Source organism: Aegilops tauschii, chromosome 3 (assembly GCF_002575655.3).
Source record: "Aegilops tauschii subsp. strangulata cultivar AL8/78 chromosome 3, Aet v6.0, whole genome shotgun sequence".
Classification (NCBI taxonomy): domain Eukaryota; kingdom Viridiplantae; phylum Streptophyta; class Magnoliopsida; order Poales; family Poaceae; genus Aegilops; species Aegilops tauschii.
Window position 1 is genome coordinate 6,889,812 of NC_053037.3, and position 12,729 is coordinate 6,902,540.

Sequence of the window (12,729 nt, forward strand, 5' to 3'; positions counted from 1 at the left end):
TATGGGAATTGTAAAAGACAATTTTTTATAGTTAATCTATTTTTATGTTTTGCTCGAAAGCTTGGATTCCTCCTGTGCGGCCGTTCTAATATAATCTGAAAGTTTTCCAGTCATCGGCTTCAGCCCCCTCGTAGGAAGTACGGGGGTGTTCGGAAAAGCATTTAGTCACTCTTTATCCAACGTCTTGGTCCATGAAGGAGGTGATAATGCGGCGAACCAGGCAATCGGACTATAGGGCGTTAACACTTTCACTTAGCCATAGGAGTTTTATGGTGGTACTACGACATAGCCCCTGGTATGTATGCGGCGTATGGTGCCTTACATATTTGATCTGAAAAAGATCCTTCGTGTGACACGGAGAATCGCTAAAGATTCCTGGAAGTCGTCAAGTGGTTGACCAGCTCACGCTGCATCATGACAGTCAGTTTTCGGCTTTCTCTACTGAGGTGCTCGTCCGGTTTAGACCAGGGCACAATCGTAGTAGTTCTCCCTTTACTACCCTAGCCGATAGAGCGGAACGTAGGGTAGCAAGCACAGGAGCCGGGCAACCCAACTATTGACCCAAGACAATGATTCGGAGCTGATGCATATAAGGCCAAACTTGCGACGCCGAAGTGTGTTGTAAAGCTGTTCGGGCTTTTGCTGGCAACTCATTTGTTCCCATACCGAGCCCCTGGCAGGTTATGCCATGGTATATTTGTGAAACAACTGTGGCAGCCGTATTCCATGGCGAGACAACACGGATGATTAGTTCGGATATGGTTTACTGGGAACTGAGTGGTGTGCCAATGATTATTTATGATATATATAAAAGCCATCCTCCCGGCTATTTGACATGCTCGGGGTTGGAGGCGGAGGAACAGGCATAGTATAGGCTCGAGAAATATAGAGTGCGGTCTACAAAATTTTTTTTGGACCTCCTGTCGCACGTCTGCACCGCCCGTCCTCGGTTGGGGAATCCTTGATGGAAATAGCCCCTTAGGTGAGTATGCGGATCCGGACTCCGATAGAGCCAGTTTCCGACGTATATCCTGTTCGTCACCTGTTTTTAAAGGATAGCGAAGGAAGAAAAAATAAAAAGGAAAATAAATAAAAAATGTTACAGGGGTGTTTGCAGGGTTGTCCGTATTGTGCTTCCGCCAATGCCCATGGTATCTTGAGTGCATAATGATGTATGCGCGGTACAAATTTTGTAGGTGTACGAAGTGGGTGATGGAAGCCGGGTTGCTATTTCTGTTCTGGGAGTAGTTGATCCTCTGGTGGAGATTGCTTCTTACCCCCGATGCTTCGTTGGTGGACCTTTCTGTCATCCCTGTCGCCTGGCGGCTTCCTTCCCCTGTGTTCGGCGTTGAGCTTGCCGGCCTGCTTAAGGACCCAGTAGTTTCTGTTAGTATGATTGGCTGGTTTATCGGGGTGGCCATGAATCTGGCAGGGTCAGTCCAATATCCTGTCCAGGTTGGATGGTTCGTCGCGATTTTCCTTGAATGGATTCTTCCGCTGACCGGGCTTGGGATTGCTGAATCCGGCGTTGACCGCTGTGTCGCGTGATCTTTCGTTATCATTGCCACTGTTGTATTTGCTTCGTCGTGGCCTGCCATTGCTGTCTCAGATTTCGGAAGTGCCCGGGTCGCTGGCACTGTTGCTTCTGCGAGCGAGCCAGCTGTCTTCTCCCGCGCAAAAGCGGGTCATCAGAGTAGTAAGGGCTGTCATAGATTTAGGTCCTTCTTGGCTGAGGTGGCGTGTCAGCCATTCATCCCGGACGCTGTGTCTGAAGGCCGCAAGGGCTTCCGCGTCCGGACAGTCGACAATTTGGTTCTTTTTGACTAAGAACCAAGTCCAGAGCTCCCTGGCTGACTCTCCGGGCTGCTGGACAATGTGGCTTAGGTCATCGGCATCTAGTGGCCGGACATATGTTCCTTGGAAGTTGCCAAGGAAGGCATCTTCCAAGTCCTCCCAGCTGCCTATGGAATTTTCAGGCAGGCTGTTTAACCAGTGCCGAGCTGGCCCTTTTAGTTTTAGTGGGAGGTATTTAATGGTGTGGAGGTCATCTCCACGGGCCATATGGATGTGGAGAATAAAATCTTCTATCCATACCGAGGGATCGGTTGTTCCGTCGTATGGTTCAATATTGACGGGTTTGAATCCCTCGGGGAATTCATGATTCATTACTTCATCGGTGAAGCAAAGAGGGTGTGCGGCGCCTCTATGTGTGCCACAATGCGACGTGACTCCGAAGGAGTCCATTTGTGGTTTTCGGCTCGGGCGTGGCTAGGTTTGTCACGTCCGAATAGGTAGCCATCGTTATGCATCGGGACATGCCATCGCGATCCGTAGATCGATCTTTCGTGTCCTGCTCTACTGTCCAAGTCCTGTCGAAGGTCGTCTGTACAACCACGAGCTGTGTTATTCTTGCCTTTACGGCGAGGTAGGGCGGTCTGGAGTTTGTCTTGAGTTGCCTCTTTATCCGGACCGGATTGTCGTCGACCTGCCGTATGGTGTGATAATGGTATGGGCTCCAACGCCTCGTTATCAAACTGAGGTAGCGATCTATGCTTCGGGTAGCTTTTGGCTGGGCCACTAAGGCCGTATTCTTCGGCGGCCAGGACTTTGGCCCATCTATCATTGAGCAGGTTTTGGTCAGCTTGAAGCTGCCGCTGCTTCTTTTTCAGGCTCCTTGCTGTAGCTATTAGCCTGTGCTTGAAACGCTCCTGCTCGAGCGGTCCTTCGGGTATGATGAAGTCTTCGTCATCGAGGCTTACCTCGTCTTCGGAGAGTGGAAGGTAGTTGTCGTCCTCCGAATTGTCGCTGGGCAGGGCCTGTTCGTCGGGGCTGGCTTGCCCGTTTTCTTGCTCCTTGTCGGCATCGCCGTCCAAGCTGTCGATGTCTTCGGAGCCCCAGTTAAGCACGTCGGTTGAGTTTTCGACAGTAGCTATGAAGTGGGTGGCGGGTGGGAAGCAAAATTCTCCATCAGCCCCTAGTTCGAACCAAACATAGTTCAGCTGTGAGTCCCCTGCCAAGGACATGTTTTTTAATGAATTTAGCATGTCGCCCAAGGGCGAGTGTTGAAAGATGTCTGCGGCGCTGAACTTGAAGATCGATAACCCATCCAACTCGGTGTCCGCAGGCATACGTGGTTCAGAATTTATAGCCGAAAATGAGTCCGGAATTCCGTTGACGCAGATATTGTAGGGTATTGAGTCCGTGTGCGGCTCTAATGCCACGGATTATATGGCCTCGGACGGTACGATCTGCTCCGGATCTAAGGCCGTTGCAGGAACAGGAACCATCTCCTGGATGTGACCGATGACAGATTTAAGTCATGTTCATCGGAGCGAGGAGGGGCGATTGTCGCGGTCTCGAACCCATTGAAGATCAAGTCTCCACGGATATCCGCGACGTAGTTCAAGCTTCCAAATCTAACCTGATGGCCAGGGGCGTAGCTGTTGACCTGCTCCAGATGGCTAAGCGAGTTGGCCCGCAGTACGAAGCCGCCGAACACAAAAATCTGTCCGGGGAGGAAGGTTCCCCCTTGGACAGTGTCGTTATCGACAATTGAAGGGGCCATCAAACCTTTTGTCGACGACACAGTGGAACTCTCAATGAAAGCACCAATGTCGGTGTCAAAACCGGCGGATCTCGGGTAGGGGGTCCCGAACTGTGCGTCTAGGATCGATGGTAACAGGAGATGGGGGACACGATGTTTACCCAGGTTCGGGCCCTCTCTATGGAGGTAATACCCTACTTCCTGCTTGATTGATCTTGATGAATATGAGTATTACAAGAGTTGATCTACCACGAGATCGTAATGGCCAAACCCTAGAAGTCTAGCCTATATGACTATGGTAATGTGTGTGTCCTTTCCGAACTAACCCCTCCGGTTTATATAGACACCGAGGGGATCTAGGGTTTACATAGAGTCGGTTACATAAGAAGGAATCTTCATAATCGGTCGCCAAGCTTGCCTTCCACGCCAAGTAGAGTCCAATCCGGACACGGGTGAAGTCTTCGGCCTTCATGTCTTCACAGCCCATCAATCCGGCCCATGGATAACAGGCCGGACGCCCGAGGACCCCTTAGTCCAGGACTCCCTCACCTCTCCTCCTCTCTCTCGATGGCGCCGGAGTGCCATCGGGAGGGGAATCATCGCCACGGTGATCGTCTTCATCAACATCACCATCATCATCAACATCACCATCATCATCACCATCCTCATCTATTTTACGCGGTCCACTCTCACGCACCCCGCGGTAATCCCTACTTGAACATGGTGCTTTATGCCACATATTATGATCCAATGATGTGTTGCCATCCTATGATGTTTTGAGTAGATATCCTTTGTCTTTGGGTTGATTGATGATCTAGATTGGTACGAGTTGTATGCTTTATTTTGGTGCTGTCCTATGGTGCCCTCTGTGTCGCGCAAGCGTGAGGGATTCCCTCTGTAGGGTGTTGCAATACGTTCATGATTTGCTTATAGTGGGTTGGTGAGTGACTGAAACACAAACCCAAGTTGTTGCGTATGGGAATAAGGAGGACTTGATGCTTTAATGCTATGGTTGGGTTTTACCTTAATGATCTTTAGTAGTTGCGGATGCTTGCTAGAGTTCCAATCATTAGTGATATGATCCAAGAAGAGAAAGTATGTTAGCCTATGCCTCTCCCTCATATGAAATTGCAATGACGACTACCGGTCTTGTTAACAATTGCCTAGGACAATTCCGCACACCGATCCACCATTATTCCACACTCGCTATTTATAATATTTAGTAATATATTCTAACTTTATGATAACATCACCTACTTTTATATTTTAGCTCTCCGATACCATGCAAAGTTATCCTCTTCATACCCACAACGTAGTTTTATTTCTCGTTTCTAGTTGGAAGCAAACATTTGGTGTACGTAGAGTCGTATCAGTGGCAGATAGGGCTTGAGAGAATATTGATCTTACCTTTAGCTCCTTGTGGGTTCGACACTCCATACTTATCACTTCCACCTTTGGAAATTGCTATGATGATTCCTTGCACTTGGGGATTATCAAGTACTCAAAGACCCTGACACATTCATGTATTCAGCCTCTTCAGTTCGTAGTTTTAACGTGTTGAATCATGCACTTACAGTCTGACCCACGACAGCTCCCTGCGATCCTCATCAGGGGGTTCGCTGGATTCAAAGGCGATGGCCAGCGAGTCACCGCCGGCGGCTTACTCTCCCAAGGCCAAGGGCGATGCCGAGGTGTTGTCCCAAAGGACCTTCCCAGGCCAGGGAGAGGTTCAGGAGGCCGTCAGGGTGGCGCCAGAGGGTGACCCCTCGGCCGCCGGACACCTGGGGGAGAAAACCCCCATGGAGACTAGTGATGGGAGCCATATCCAATTCGGCCCCCAGCCGAATACCATCCCGGAGACCTACACGGCTCTGAAATTAAGCAAGCAGCCTCCTTCGAAGGGAGGAGGTGCGCCTATTCCGCCGATGACCTCTGTCCATCCAGAGGAATCGGATAATCTGCTGGAAGCGCTGCGAGGTGCTTCCATTGTGGAGGAACACCGTATCCTTATGGGTACGGTGGTTGAGAGGGTTCAGTCCGTTAAGAGCGGACTGACCGAAGCCTGCACCAGCCTGATGACAGGCTTTGAGGTAAGTGACGCAAAAAAGAAAGTCACAGTATAGACAGTAGCCCCTGAGACACTGTCCGGTGTTCGAAAAGAAAAGCCGGACAAAGGATCAAGTAATTTTCGTAGGAAAATAACTAAATATGTCTTATGTGAATAAGCAGGCGTCGTTGCTGGCCGCAACCTCTCATGCTGCTGAGGTCTCCGGACTAAAGCAGAGTTTGGAGCGGGCCGAGGAAGAGCTCGGCCGTGTAAAAAAGCAGCTGGAGGACAAGCAAGGTATGTGATCACCTTGTGTATATCCGGAAAGGATGAATGATTTATGCTGACCATAGTGCCATAATATTTGTAGGAGCGACTTCTGAGGTGGAAACCCTCAAGAAAGCGCTGGCTGAGGCCAAAAAGAAAGCGGCCAAGGAGCAAGCCGCCCGTGAAAAACACGAGGCCAGGGTTTGTGAGGTCCAGCAAGAGCTCCAGGACGCCGTCAAGAAATGTGAGTCCTTGGAGCGTGACATTGCGGATTAAGAGATCGAACTCGCCAAGGCTCGCCAGAGCGCACAAGAGGCCCGGGTTGAAGCCCAGGGCGCCCTCCAGGAAATCCAGGAGGCCAAGAAAATCACGGCGGGTAAGGCTTTTATTATGCAAAGCAAGTATGTGAAGAAGAGGTATCTCTTACTAAACCGGATTTGGATTTCACCAGGGGCGTTTGCGGATCTGCCGCGCAGCGTTTCTGACGCTGCTGAATTCTTACGAGCTGGAGAGGGGAGCTCAACGGAGAAGTTGTTCTGGTCGCAATACCTTGCGCCAGAACATCCGGTGCCCTTTAGCGATCAGCTAAAACAGTTGGTCAAACTGCATAGGGTGGCCGAACTGGCCATGAAGGACTTAATAATTAATCCGGCTGTGGCCTGCCGAAGCCATACCCAGCAGCTACTTCGATCTCGTGAAGCGGCTATTCAATGCCTGCCCCCGGCTTGACGCCATCAAGCGGTCGGTCTGTATCGAAGATGCGCGGATGGCCTTCGCCCGTGTCAAAGTGCAGTGGGCGAAGATGAATGCCGTCAAGCTCGCGCCCGAGGGACCGCCCGAGGGCAAGGAGCACCGCACACAAGAGCGATATTTTAGCGATGTCCTAGAGGGATCCCGCATTATAGCGAAGCAATGTGCAAAAGATGTAATCTTTGAATGAATATATTCATGTTATCTTGCCCTGTATTATGAAACAAAGTCGATTATGTAATATAATGCTTGTTAATATTTTACCTCCTTTCAGCCGTTTTTATTAAATTTGAGAGTTGGCAGTCGTCGGCTTCAGCCCCCACGTAGGTAGTATGGGGGTGTTCGGGATGGAATCTAAACACTCTTGATCCAATTGTTTGGTCCTTGAAGGAGGTGTTTAGCGCAACGAACCAGGCAATCAGAATATGTGGCTTTATCACCCTCACTTAGCCATAGGAGTTCGACAATAAAAATGTAGGCGCAGCCCCTAGTTAGCATTTAATCCGGACTAGGGTGCTGTAAACACCTGATCGGGTAAGAACCGATTCATCGAGTAATGCGGAAAAAATCGCTAAAGATTTAAAACCTCCGAAGAGCTGACCGGCACACGCCGCATCATGACAGTCAGTTTTCGGCTTTCTCTACTGAGGTGCTCATCCAGATGAACCAGGACACAATCGCAGTAGTTCTCCCTTTACTACCGTAGCCGATATAGCGGAACGTAAGGTAGTAAGCACAGGAGCCGGGCAACCCAACTATTGACCAAAGACATGATTCAGAGCCAATGCATATAATGCTAAATTCGGGGTGCCGAACTATACTGTAAAAAGTGTTCGGACTTTGTTGCCATATTATGGGGCGCAATGAAGCCCCTGGCGGATTAACGCCTACCAAAGTGTATGGGTGCGACTTGATAAGATTATCAAAAGAAAAAAAAGAAAAAGGTGTAGTAAGCTAATGCCGCAGAAGTTAGGCCGCAAACTGTGTCCAATATAGTTTGATTAATACGTCAAAGCGTATTTGTACAAGTAGTGCAATAAGCAACAGGCTATTTAATATGCCACAACCAAGGGAGAGCCGCGTGCGGGTCCTGAAAACAGGTAGAGTGATCGTTAAAGAGACCACCTAGAAATTCCCTTATACGTCAGTGCTTCTTGCCGTCTTGGTGTATCTATCCTTTCGAAAGGACCGGTGATCAGGCCGTCAGGAAAGGCCTGTAGAAAAGAAACCTGAAAAGGAAAAGAAAAAAGAAAAAGTGAAAGTATGTGTGTCCAGGGGCGGTCGAGCCGTATTATGGATCACAATCTAGTTATGCCTCCGTCTATGCCCATGGTATATTGAGTGCGTAATTATGTACGCGCGGTACGAACGCCGCCACTTGGTCGGGACTGAGACAGAGGCCAAATTGCTAGTTGAGCTCTTGACGAGCTGGTCTGTCCTGCTGCAGAGTAGTCTAGACTCGTTTGACAGTGTCCGGGAGCTCGGCCGCCGAATTAAGGTTCTGCTTGAAAAGGCCGCCCTGTACTTCTGCTGCTAAAGCAGCTGTGTGCTCCTCAGTACGGAGGGAGTTTTCCGTGTTTCCATTGACTGTTATGATGCCACGTGGTCCGGGCATCTTGAGCTTGAGATAAGCATAGTGTGGCACTGCGTTGAATCGAGCAAATGCGGTTCGTCCCAGCAGTGCGTGATAGCCACAGCGGAAGGGGACGATATCGAAGATCAGTTCTTCGCTTCAGAAGTTGTCCGGGGATCTGAAGACAACCTCTAGTGTGATTGAGCCCGTACAGCGGGCCTCTACACCTGGTATGACTCCTTTAAAGGTAGTCTTTGTGGGCTTGATCCTTGAGGGATTAATGCCCATTTTGCGCACTGTATCCTGATAGAGCAGGTTCAGGCTGCTGCCACCATCCATGAGGACTCGCGTGAGATGGAATCCATCAATGATTGGGTCGAGGACCAGTGCGGCTGAACCGCCGTGACGGATACTGGTCGGATGGTCCCTGCGATCGAAAGTGATCGGACAGGAAGACCATGGGTTGAACTTTGGGGTGACTGGCTCCATCGCGTAGACGTCCCTGAGCGCGCGTTTGCGCTCCCTCTTGGGGATATGGGTAGCGTATATCATGTTAACTGTTTTAACTTGGGGGTGGGGACTTCTTCTGCCCCCCTGTGTTCCGCGGACGGGACTCCTCGTCATCATCCTCGCTTTGCGACCCCTTCTCCTTGTTCTCTGCATTTAATTTGCCGGCCTGTTTAAAAACCCAACAGTCTCTGTTGGTATGATTGGCTGGTTTGTTTGGGGTGCCATGGATCTGGCATGGACGGTCGAGTATGCGGTCCAAGCTGGATGGACCTGGGTTGTTTCTTTTATATGGCTTCTTCCGCTGGCCGGACTTGGAGCCACTGAATCCGGCATTGACTGTCGTGTCGTCGGTATTGTCACCGTTGCTTCGACGCTTATGCCTGTTGCGTCGGGGCTTGCCGTTGTTGTTTTTAGTCTCAGAGGTGCCAGCTTCGCTTGCAGTGTTATTGCTACGGGCTAGCCAACTATCCTCGCCCGCACAAAAACGGGTCATGAGTGCCGTGAGGGCTTCCATGGACTTCGGCTTTTCTTGGCTGAGGTGACGGGCGAGCCATTCGTCGTGGATGCTATGCTTAAAGGCCGCTAGGGCTTCGGCATCCAGACAGTCGACGATCTGGTTCTTTTTAGTTAGGAACCTGGTCAAGAATTTCCTGGCTGACTCTCCGGGCTGTTGAACTATGTGACTTAAGTCATCGGCATCTGGAGGTCGTACGTATGTACCTTGGAAGTTGTCGCGGAAGGCGTCTTCCAAGTCCTCCCAGCTGCTAATAGAGTTTTCAGGCAGACTTTTTAACCAGTGCCGAGCTGGCCCTTTGAGTTTTAGAGGGAGGTATTTGATGGCGTGAAGGTCATCACCGCGGGCCATATGAATATGGAGAAGAAAATCCTCAATCCATACCGCGGGATCTATTGTTCCATCATATGATTCGATATTCACGGGTTTAAACCCTTCTGGGTAGTCATGCTCCATTACTTCGTCAGTGAAGCAAAGGGGGTGTGCGGCGCCTCTGTATCGGGCCAACTCGCGACGTAGTTCGGATGTAGTCTGTCTGCGCGATTTTCGGCCCGGCCGTGGTTATGTTTGTCATGTCCGGCAAAATGGCCGTCGTCGCGCGTCAGGGCACGCCCCCGCGATCCGTAGATCGATCTGGTCTGACCTGTTCTGTTCTTTAGGTCCTGCCGCAGGTCGTATATATAACCCCGAGCCATTCTATCTCTTCCTTTACGGTGAGGTAGGACGGGCTGGTGTTCGGCTTGAGGTGCCGCTTTATCCCGGCCACGTGGTGGTCGGTCAGCCGCATTACGCGCTGATGGTATGGGCTCCAACGCCTCGTCATCGAATTGGGGTAACAATTTGCGCTTCGGGTAACTTTTAGTTGGGCGATCAAGGCCTTATTCCTCGGCTGCCAGGACATTAGTCCATCTGTCGTTGAGTAGGTCTTGATCAGCTTGAAGCTGCTGCTTCTTCTTTTTCAGGCTCCTCGCAGTGGCTATTAGCCGGCGCTTAAAGCGCTCCTGCTCGAGAGGTTCCTCAGGCATGATGAAATCCTCGTTGCCGAGGCTCACCTCATCCTCGGAGAGTGGAAGATAATTACTGTCCTCCGAGTCTTCGTTTACGGCCTGTTCATCAGGGCTGACTCGCCCGTCCTCCCGTTCGTCCTGTTCGGAGGTTGGCTCGACGGGGTATTCCTTGTCTTCGGCATCGTACGGAGTATTGTTTTCCCTCGTGCCGGTATCACTATATTTTCCACAGCGTGATTTAGAGTGGCGCCGCCGACGTCGGCGTTTTGGCTGCGTCTCAGGAGGTTTATCCTCGACTGGATCCTTCTCGTTATCGCCATTGTTCTCTTTAGGTGAATCCACCATGTACACGTCGTACGAAGAAGTGACCGTCCAGCGCCCGGTAAACGGAGGGTTTTGGCCCTGCTCCCCTTCGGCATCGTCGTCCATACCGTCGATGTCTTCGGAGCAGTAATCAAGCATGTCGGTTAAGTCTTCGACAGTGGCTATGAAGTGGGAGGTGGGTGGGAAGCGAAATTCCCCATCATCACCCCCAGCTCAAACCGGATATAATTCGGCTGTGAGTCCCCTGCTAAGGAGAGGGTTTTAATGATTTTAGCACATCACCTAAAGGTGAGTGCCGGAAGATGTTTACGACACTGAATTCGACAATCGGTGCCCGATCAAGCTCGATGGCCGCGGATGCATGTGGTTCGGAACCTATGGCCGGAGACGAATCTGAGGATCCGGTGACGCAGATCCCGCTCGAGGTTGGGTCTGTGTGCGGCTCCAACGCCGCTGAGTCTGCGGTTTCCATGGCGGGGTTGAGCTTCCCGTCCTCGGATGGCGCTATCTCCTGGGTATGGTCCGATGGCAGATGTAGGTCATGCTCATCGCGGTGGCAGGGAGTGGCTGCCGTGGGCTCGAATCCATCGAAGATCAAATCTCCGCAGATATCAGCGACATAGTTCAAGCTTCTAAATCTGACCTGATGGCCAGGGGCGTAGCTCTCGATCTACTCTAGACAGCCAAGCGAGTTGGCCCGCAGTGCGAAGCCACCGAATATGAAGATCTATCCGGGGAGGAAGACTTCCTCCTGGACAGCGTGGTTGTAGATGATTGACGAGGCCATCGAACCTTTTGAAGACGACGCAGCGGAACTCTCAATGAAAGCACCAATGTCGGTGTCAAAACCGGCGGATCTCGGGTAGGGGGTCCCGAACTGTGCGTCTAACGTTGATGCTAACAGGAGACGGGGGAAACGATGTTTACCCAGGTTCGGGCCCTCTCTATGGAGGTAATACCCTACTTCCTGTTTGACTGATCTTGATGAATATGAGTATTACAAGAGTTGATCTACCTCGAGATCGTAATGGCTAGAACCCTAGAAGTCTAGCCTGTATGACTATGATTATGATTGCCTCTACGGACTAAGCCCTCCGGTTTATATAGACACCGGAGGGGACTAGGGTTGTACAAAGTCAGTTACAGAGAAAGGAATCTTCATATCAGGGCGCTAAGCTTGCCTTCCACGCCAAGGAGAGTCCCATTCGGACACGGGAGAGAGTCTTCGGTCTTGTATCTTCACAGCCCATCAGTCCGGCCCACGTACCATAGTCCGGACGCCCGAGGACCCCTTAATCCAGGACTCCCTCACCCCCATCCCTTATCCAATTCGGTTTGAGCAGGGGGGCGGCGTGCGCCACCTCGTGGCCCTTCTTCCCTCTCTCCACTAAAGCCCAATAAGGCCCATTAACTTCCCGGGGGGTTCCGATGGCCTCCCGGTACTTCGATAAATCCCCGAACCTTATCGAAACCATTCCGATGTCTGTATATAACCTTCTAATATATGAATGTTTACCTCTCAACCATTTCGAGACTCCTCGTCATGTCCGTGATCTCATCCAGGACTCCAAACAAACTTCGGTCATCAAATCACATAACTCATAATACAAATCATCATCGAACGTTAGGCGTACGGACCCTACGGGTTCAAGAACTATGTAGACATGACCGAGACACATCTCCGGTCAATAACCAATAGCGGAACCTGGATGCTCATATTGGCTCCTACATATTCTACGAAGATCTTTATCGGTCAAACCGCATAACAACATACGTTGTTCCCTTTGTCATCGGTATGTTACTTGCCCGAGATTCGATCGTCGGTATCCTCATACCTAGTTCAATCTCGTTACCGGCAAGTCTCTTTACTCATTCCATAATGCATCATCCCGAAACTAACTCATTAGTCACATTGCTTGCAAGGCTTATAGTGATGTGCATTACCGAGAGGGCCCAGAGACACCTCTCTGATACATGGAGTGACAAATCCTAATCTTGATCTATGCCAACCCAACAAACACCTTTGGAGACACCTGTAGAGCATCTTTATAATCACCGAGTTACGTTGTGACGTTTGATAGCACACAAGGTGTTCCTCCGGTATTCGGGAGTTGCATAATCTCATAGTCAGAGGAATATGTATAAGTCATGAAGAAAGCAATAGCAATAAAACTTAACGATCATTATGCTAAG